Raw genomic sequence first — 9020 nt, forward strand, 5'->3', positions numbered from 1 at the left:
CAATGCCCTGAGGTTACCCTGCACAGTGTTTGCACCGCACGCCTACTTATGTGATTGTGTTGCACTATCTGGGGCCATTTCCTCAGTGTCCCCAAAAGTGGGACACCATGGAACAAACCCAGGGAAGTTTAACAGAAGCCTCGATGCTGGGCTAGTGGGAGTGTGTATAAGTGTTTGTGTGTGTGTGTCTGGCTGTGTGTGCATTTCACTCTCCATGTCATCCATCTGCCTCGTATGGTGGTATTCACTATAGTAAGAATTCAAAGTGAAATTTAAATTTTAAAGGAACACTCCAGGCACCATAACAACTTAATCGGTAGGAAGTTGTTATTGTGGTGCCCGCTTACTTTTAAGGGTGAAAATGTTAACGAACCAGTTAACCCTAGCGCTGTCTAGCTCTGCTACCTCTACATCTACTTCTCTCTGAATCTTAGAGCAGGTAGCCTCGGACAACCTAGAACAGGGGCGCCGCGGATTGGCTTAGAGCGTCAGTTGACGCTCCAGACCAATAAGTAGTACCCCATTCACAAATCATCTTGACAAAAAAACATGTTGCAGGTGCAGCACTGGCTTTATATTTTTAGGTGCCTTGTATGCGATCTGAAGTGTCTCTAAAATTCCCCCCTCCCCCTCCCCTTCCTTTATTAATCGTAATTATAATTAATTAGTTAAAATAATAAATACACATTGAAGCGGCACTGTCACCGTCTGGGGACTTTGAATTATTTGCAAAGATCTGTGATGGTGATATCGCTGCTGGGGATCCGGTGAAAACCGCTAGAACATGGCAATTAAAGCCAAGTCACTTTGTCACTAATGTTGTCAGGAACCTCAGGTACAGGGTGCCACATTTCTCCAAAGCCACGTATTATTCTAAGCAGGGCAGGGTGCCAGGAAGTTGTCCCACAGGACACGATGTGTGAGTAGCAGGAAGACCTATAGCAACCCACCTGTATTTTTCAGATACCATCTTCCAAAGTGTCAGTGAATGGAGGACTCTTGCGCATTACATTATACCCATTTAGCCCATTGCCCAACACTAATTTGATAGGGGTATAGGAGGGATTAATAAATCCTGTGTGTCAACAAAAAAATTGCATGTATTAACAAACGAAAGGTTAGGGCACAAAGATGATTTAATAAATTTAGCTAAATAAATGCCAAAAAATTGTCGTAAAAAGTTATGGTGACACCAAAGTCTCCACTCTCCTGGAATTTGTTTTCAAATGTTGACAACTATGCAATAGCTTTGCAAAAAAAAAGAGGACATGTCGTAAAAAAAAAAAAAACAAGTAATGTATAGGAGTAGTGAGTTATAGCACACATTAGTTTATAAAGATTAATGTAGTAAGACTATTTTTGAAACATTTTAAAATTCTTCCCCTGTTTAATGAATCACCACCCTGAATATATTTATATTTGTATACATTAATATATGTATGTTAATTATATATAATAACAGTCAACTTACTGCTAACATTGTGTGTGTGCCTTCAAGAAACTAAATAGTTTAATGTCTGTTCTAAATTAAAGATATAAACCTGTTTTTACAATTAGTCTGAAATTTGGGGACATAGCATTAGAGGTGATGAAGGTACTATTTTGTGTGGGCGTGGTTAACTAGGAGGCGTGGCCGTATCCCCAGGGATCATTCTGAGCAGCTCATGCCAGGTCAAGCAGGAAAGATGACAAACTTGTAGCAGTGTGTGTATACAAAAATATCTTTGTCCTGCAGATACATAGACGCAGTGTCCCTCCCAGCAGGAAAATCACTCACTAGCTCATCCCCTGGATGGGACCAGTCTCTCTTCATTGCAAGGTAATATCTGCAGATCCTGGCTTTGGATCCTGGCTCACTCATCATTTCTGGAAGCAGCCGCATTATCTGAACCAGCATCCTGTTTTGGTCTCTTCTCTTTTCATTGATCAGCTGGTGGGACACACACAGATCTGTCCTTGACTTTCCAAAGGTCCCATAGCAGGCTGTATGCTCTGAGGTGAGTGCATATTATATATGATCTCATTGAGTTATAAGTGAGCAGACCATGTAACATTCTGAAAGCCAGAGAGAAGGCATTAATTTTTTGAAAAAAAATAATAATTATAAATAAATAAAAAATACAATGTTAACTCTTCAAGTGCTGAATGTTTGGGGTGACTCAGTCTATTGCCAAAATGCTACAGATCCTTAGCTTTACAGAATTCATGGGGGAATTTGGGAAAAGGGTAAAAGCCTTTGCTTAAATGATTACACACTAGAATACTGCCAGTTAACCCCTCTGTATGGCATTCATAGTGATAAATGCAAGACCACTATCTCATCCCCAACATATTTCAGCTAATTTTATTGTTTAACCCTAACATTTTTTTTTATTGTATTTGAACATGTTGGTTATGAAGTACATAGAGAATTTCACTGTAGTTGTTGCAAATTCAAGCGTTAAAACACTTTGGAGTGCGTTCATTAAATTTAGACATGTACAAAATGAACAATGGGATTGCAAGATTTTGTCCCAAACAGCCAAACTGGAATGTTTCCAATATTTAAAAAAAAAAAAAAAAAAAAAAAAGTACTTCGTCATTGCTCCAAAACGTCTAATTTATGAATAATATCTTAATAATATGTTGGATTATAAGTTATGGACAAATTTTGCCACTAACACCACACTAGGGTAGATAAAAAAATACTAACTGCTAAATAAATCCCTCTGCCTGAAAAGGTTGTCTTATTACTAATTACTTTACCATTTTATGCTGAGATTTGAATGTATTAATAACTAATTGTACAAGCAACATTATTCAAACCAGATGTTAATAATAACATTATGTTTGCTGGAGCTTTGCAAAAATCAGTGTTGCGATCCATGGCACAGATCATATAAGGCATTTTCATGTAAGCAACTGCCTTATCAGTACATGTTGCTCCCCTTCATGGAGAGAAGTTTGTGACGTAATAGCATGGCTGCACACCCCAAATCTGCACTACATCTGTCAGGCGCTCTCATAGCTTTCTATTATTTCCGAGATCTCGAGGTGAGCCAAGAGTCAGGGACACCAGGCTGCATAAATCATTTGGTGCCTTATTACGGGTAAACCACCTTTTCATGTCTGCCTCATACATTACATGCCATACACCTTTACCATTATGGGCTGGCATCATGGAGAATGTGGTCACTAACAATGATGAAAATATGAGGTTGCTTAACCATTGCAGATGTTTTTGGACGCATTTACAGCTAGCTAGCTAATAAATACATAGGGGATTGTAGTGAACAAACCAAGGCTATCCTTGCTGCTACACTTGTATTAGAGGCCACATTTTTAGGGTGGTTGACCTTCATGAAGATTATGGCCCTCACATTTCTAGTCTACAGACATCACAGATAATGCTCCCGCAGTGTAGGGTAATGTGGAGTAGGTTTCTCAGAATGCTTGGCCGAGCAATTCTCAAAAATCAAGTATACATTCACTTATATCCTATTTATCCTTTATCACCCATGATTCTATTTTATTCCATGTTATCCGAGCCCTCCCCCTGTTATCTCCTCTGAGTCCTGTCCCTTTTACATAATCCCAGCCCTGGCCCTGTCATGTACTTTGAGTCCTGCCCTGTCATGTTCTCCGAGTCTTCCCCTGCCACATCCTCCCAGCCCTGCCTCTGTCATATCCTCCGCGTCCTGCCCCTGTCACATTACCCACCCTGTCGTGTTATCCCAGCCCTGCCATGTTATCATAGCTCTGCCCCCATCACGTCCTCCCAGTCCTGCCCCTGTCACATCCTCCCAACCCTGCCCCTGTCACGTCCTCCCAACCCTGCCCCTGTCACGTCCTCGCAACCCTGCCCCGTCATGTCATCCCAGCCATGCCCCTGTCACGTTGTCCCAGCCCTGCCCCCATCACGCACTCACAGCCCTGCCCTTATGTTATCCCAGCCCTGACCCTGTCACATCCTTCCAGCCCTGCCCCTGTCATTTTATCACAGTCATGCCCCTGTCATCTTATATCTTATCCCAACCCTGCCCATGTCATGTTAACCCAACCCTGCCCCGTCATGTCATCCCAGCCCTGTCCCTGTCATGTTATCCCAGGCCTGCCCCCGTCACATCCTCCCAGCCCTGCCCTGTTACGTTTAACCCAGCCCTGCCCTTATGATGTTATCCCAGCCGTGACCCTGTCACGTCCTCCCAGCCCTGCCCCTGTGATGTTATCACAGCCCTCCCCTGTCATCTTATCCCAACCCTGCCCATGTCATGTTAACCCAGCCCTCCCCTGTCATGTTATCCCAGCCCTGCCTCTATAATGTTAACCCAGCCCTGCCCCTGTCACGTTTTCCCAGCCCTGCCCCATCACGTCCTCCCAGCCCTGTCCCTGTCACATTATCCCAGCCCTGCCCTCGTCACGTCCTCCCAGCCCTGCCCCTGTCATGTTATCTCAGCCCTGCCCCCATCACGTCCTCCCAGCCCTGCCCCGTCACGTCTTCCCAGCCCTGCCCCTGTCATGTTCTCTCAGCCCTGCCCCCATCACGTCCTCCCAGCCCTGCCCCTGTCATGTTATCCCAGCCCTGCCCCTGTCATGTTATCCCAGCCCTGCCCTGTCATGTTATCCCAGCCCCACCCCTGTCATGTTATCCCAGCTGTGCCCCCGTCACGTCCTCCCAGCCCTGCCCCTGCCATGTTATCCCAGCCCTGCCCCGTCACGTCCTCCCAGCCCTGCCCCTGTCACGTTATCCTAGCCCTGCCTTTGTCATGTTATCCCAGCCCTGCCCCTGTCATGTTATCCCAGCCCTGCCCCTGTCATGTTATCCCAGCCCTGCCCCTGTCATGTTATCCCAGCCCTGCCCCTGTCATGTTATGTTATCCCAGCCCTGCCCCTGTCATGTTATCCCAGCCCTGCCCCTGTCATGTTATCCCAGCCCTGCCCCTGTCATGTTATCCCAGCCCTGCCCCTGTCATGTTATCCCAGCCCTGCCCCTGTCATGTTATCCCAGCCCTGCCCTGTCATGTTATCCCAGCCCCACCCCTGTCATGTTATCCCAGCTGTGCCCCCGTCACGTCCTCCCAGCCCTGCCCCGTCATGTTATCCCAGCCCTGCCCCGTCATGTTATCCCAGCCCTGCCCCTGCCATGTTATCCCAGCCCTGCCCCCGTCACGTCCTCCCAGCCCTGCCCCTGTCACGTTATCCCAGCCCTGCCTTTGTCATGTTATCCCAGCCCTGCCCCTGTCATGTTATCCCAGCCCTGCCCCTGTCATGTTATCCCAGCCCTGCCCCTGTCATGTTATCCCAGCCCTGCCCCTGTCATGTTATCCCAGCCCTGCCCCTGTCATGTTATCCCAGCCCTGCCCCTGTCATGTTATGTTATCCCAGCCCTGCCCCTGTCATGTTATGTTATCCCAGCCCTGCCCCTGTCATGTTATCCCAGCCCTGCCCCTGTCATGTTATCCCAGCCCTGCCCCTGTCATGTTATCCCAGCCCTGCCCCTGTCATGTTATCCCAGCCCTGCCCCTGTCATGTTATCCCAGCCCTGCCCCTGTCATGTTATCCCAGCCCTGCTCCTGTAATGATATTGATGTTACAAAGTGTTGGAGCCCAGTAGCCAGATCAGCAATGTTTTCTGCCAGAGGTAGCCACTCGTTACCCAGGTGGTTGAGCCCCTGAGCCTTGAGTGGCCTTCAGGTCTTAAGCAGAGATGGGAGACTGGAACAGAGAGATGATAATCGTAGTGAGGCAAGCCGAGGTCAGTGGGAAGGGGAAGCAGCAAAGTCAAAACGGTCCAAAATCAGCAACAGGTAGGAGAAACAGGAACAAGCTTGATTAGAGAGTACAGAACCACAATAATCTGGCAAAGGTACAGAGACAGGAAGTGGCTTTTATAGGCCAAGAACCAGACACATGACCAGACACAGCTGAAGAGACTTGTCACTGATACCAATGCTTATAGAGTCAAGGTTACCAGATCTCAGGTACATTTGCAAAAGGCAGGCTGGTGTAGTGGTAAGAAAGAGGTTTAGCAGCATGTAAACCAGGGTTCGAAACCCAGCAGAGTCAGTTCCTCACAGCTCCTGTCATGTTATCCCAGCCCTGTCATGTTATCTCAGCCCTGCCCCCGTCACGTCTGCCCAGCCCCTGTCATGTTATCCCAGCTGTGCCCTTGTCATGTTATCCCAGCCCTGGCTGATAGAGGCACAGAACTTTATATTGTTGCCTTTGGTAGAAATCACAGGCAGCGTCTAAACTCATCTTGCAGCCACGGTAGCCACCTAACAGGTTTAGCATTCTTGGTTAAGAAATCTTTCCTTATTCTCTTTAACAAATTACTTCTAGTTTAGAAACATTCTTAGATTATCAGCTACGCACTGTATGTATGTATCAGCCAAGAGAGTCTCAATAATATTCAAGCCTGAGGGATGTGAAAGCCATTACAAAACCTTCAATTTGTTTAACTGGAATCTTTCACTGTCAGATACTCACAGTTTTCCCTCTTCTTCCACCAAGGTTAAAAGGGAAATGGGGGGCGGGGCCGGGCCGCCGAGCCGACTGGAAGCAGATCAACATGGCTCCGGGCATACGGCCCTAATATCGGCACAAAATCCGCACATACATTGCCCTGGAGTCAAATATCCAGATGGGATGACATGGAGAATCACCTCAGCTCCAATCTGGTACCAGACAAAGGCCAACAACATGTCGTCAGCAACGGAGATGAGGCACCCGGCCTACCTGCCTGCATAAACCGGGACATCAACAGCAAACGACCCGGATTCAGAAGCCGGCAACTTGCCTGGGTGGGAACGCATGCACGCAACATTAGCCTCAGAAGAGGGCCACGAGGATGTGAGAAACGGCCCCGCTCCCCCCCCGGCCGGTGGGGGTGATCCCGGCCACATGGGGACGGCGCACATCCAGACGGAAACCCCAGACTGGGGCCTACACTGATCCCTTACACTGATAATGGCTGCCAAAATGAGACCCGCCCGACAACAGGACCAAAGAGAGACAGAACAGTAGGCTGAGAGACACTTCGACATATACCTTTAATCCCGGGGTGGACTGGCCCACGGGCGGACATCCTGGACTGCTCACAGGCCGATATCATGGTTGCCTGACCTCAGGGTGAGGTGGGCACCCGGAGGTGATTGTCCCCACTGCTGCGAGCCCGGCGGGTGTGGGCGGCATGTGCCTCCGGCGGACCGGTGGCTGAGGGGCCGTGCGCCCACCAACCTGAAGAAGTGGCCGGTGCTGGGTGAGACATACAGGGCAGCCCATGTTCCCGCGGGGGTATCGAAGGATCAGGGGAGGTGCAGGGGACACAGGGCCGGCGGACTCTTGTGGGGGGGCCCGCAGGAGCACAAGTTGTCCCTGAGTGCCCACTGAGACACGGTGCTTACGGGGGCGGCCTGGACGGAACGGGGGCTCTGACCCGGGGCCGGACACACCCTAGGAGACCTTGTAACACGGAGTGCCCCTCGGCCAATGTGGAAAAACTCCATGCCTCGCAAATCAAGTGAGCCTCGATCGGTCCTGAGAGTTCACAGGGCGCACAGGTCTGACACTTATGGAACAACATGTAAAGGGACGAACCTGACACTACCCTCATTCAGCCAGCCAGGATACACAGACCTGCCAGGCCACTCTGCCTTTAGTTCTGGACATGAAGTTACACACCTTACAGTAAAAGAATTGCAATGCTATAGACATGATATAACATTTAATATGATCTTAAACGTAACTAAACTTGACAATTCATAGGCTTGTATAGCTTAGGGAATCTATATATATCTACTATTGTCATAACGCTAGATATTTGCATGTTTGCTTCATTTAATATAATCTTAAACGTAACTAAACTTGACAATTCATAGGCTTGTATAGCTTAGGGAATCTATATATATCTACTATTGTCATAACGATAGATATTTGCATGTTTGCTTTAAAAAAAAAAAAGTGCTGCTTAATCTGCCACAATTTAATTTGTAAAAATGTTATGAAAAATTCTGCAGCTGCTATTGTGGCTCTGCTCGCCTATTGTTATTTCATGCACAATGAAAATAAAGAATTAAAAGGGAAATGGACCTGTAGAAGGTTCAAAGTGAGTTGCATAGGGTCATTCCAAAAACTGGGTGGCCCTTTTGAAAGGAACTCTCCAACACCATAACAAACACAGTGCACTATAGTAGGTATGGTGGGGTCCGCTGGGCACGTCTCCAAGCCTCCTCTCAGTATCCAGGAGAGTTGGGACCTCCATTAGCTCTCCTGAGTTAAGTCTTGCAGTGCAGAGCTAGCTCATTGGCTGAGTGTGTCAGCTAATTGCTCTCATCCAATGAAATAAGCCCTGCACCGCTCAGGCTTAGCTCAGACAGAGATCTTCCAGTTCTCCTTCACGCTATAGTGGAGGTGGGGAGCGGCGCCCATTGGAGCCCAGGTACTTATGGGAACCAGCCACTCCAGGCACCATAACCCCTACAGTGCATGTTCTGAGCAAAGGAGGGGGAAAGAACGGAGAGGGATTTTCCATTTAAAAGGAGACTCTCCTTATGTCTGTTGCCAGAATGCAGTACGTGCTGACGGCATACGTAAAATATGCACAGAATTGACATTAGGCTGCCAAGTCACGTGTGCCAGGGGTGTAAATAACCTTTGGGATGAACTCATGCAAATATCTCAAGTTGAAACACTGCACATAGAGATTCCTAATCACTGAAGTGGTCATGGTGATTGGAGTAAACCTTTAAGCAATTGTTAGAGCAAAACACTATTCTCAAAACAAGTCAGGGTTAACCCTGCAGTCAGCTCCCAGACTGGTTACCTCAGCACCAAATCCAGCAAGTTCACGGGTATTCAGATAGCCATTGTGATCTAAATTAATAAGTCAGCTATATCAAGATTCAAAGTTATTGTTTTTTTCAAATACCAACATTTGTCATATTTTTTTCCACTATAAATTTCTGCAGCTAACAATCCTCTTGTGTTTCAGCACCGGTACTACAATCTTACAGATGACATCTTAGCACAAAGAATAAACT

The sequence above is a fragment of the Pelobates fuscus genome, chromosome 1 (assembly GCF_036172605.1).
Source record: "Pelobates fuscus isolate aPelFus1 chromosome 1, aPelFus1.pri, whole genome shotgun sequence".
NCBI classification, from domain to species: Eukaryota; Metazoa; Chordata; class Amphibia; order Anura; family Pelobatidae; genus Pelobates; species Pelobates fuscus.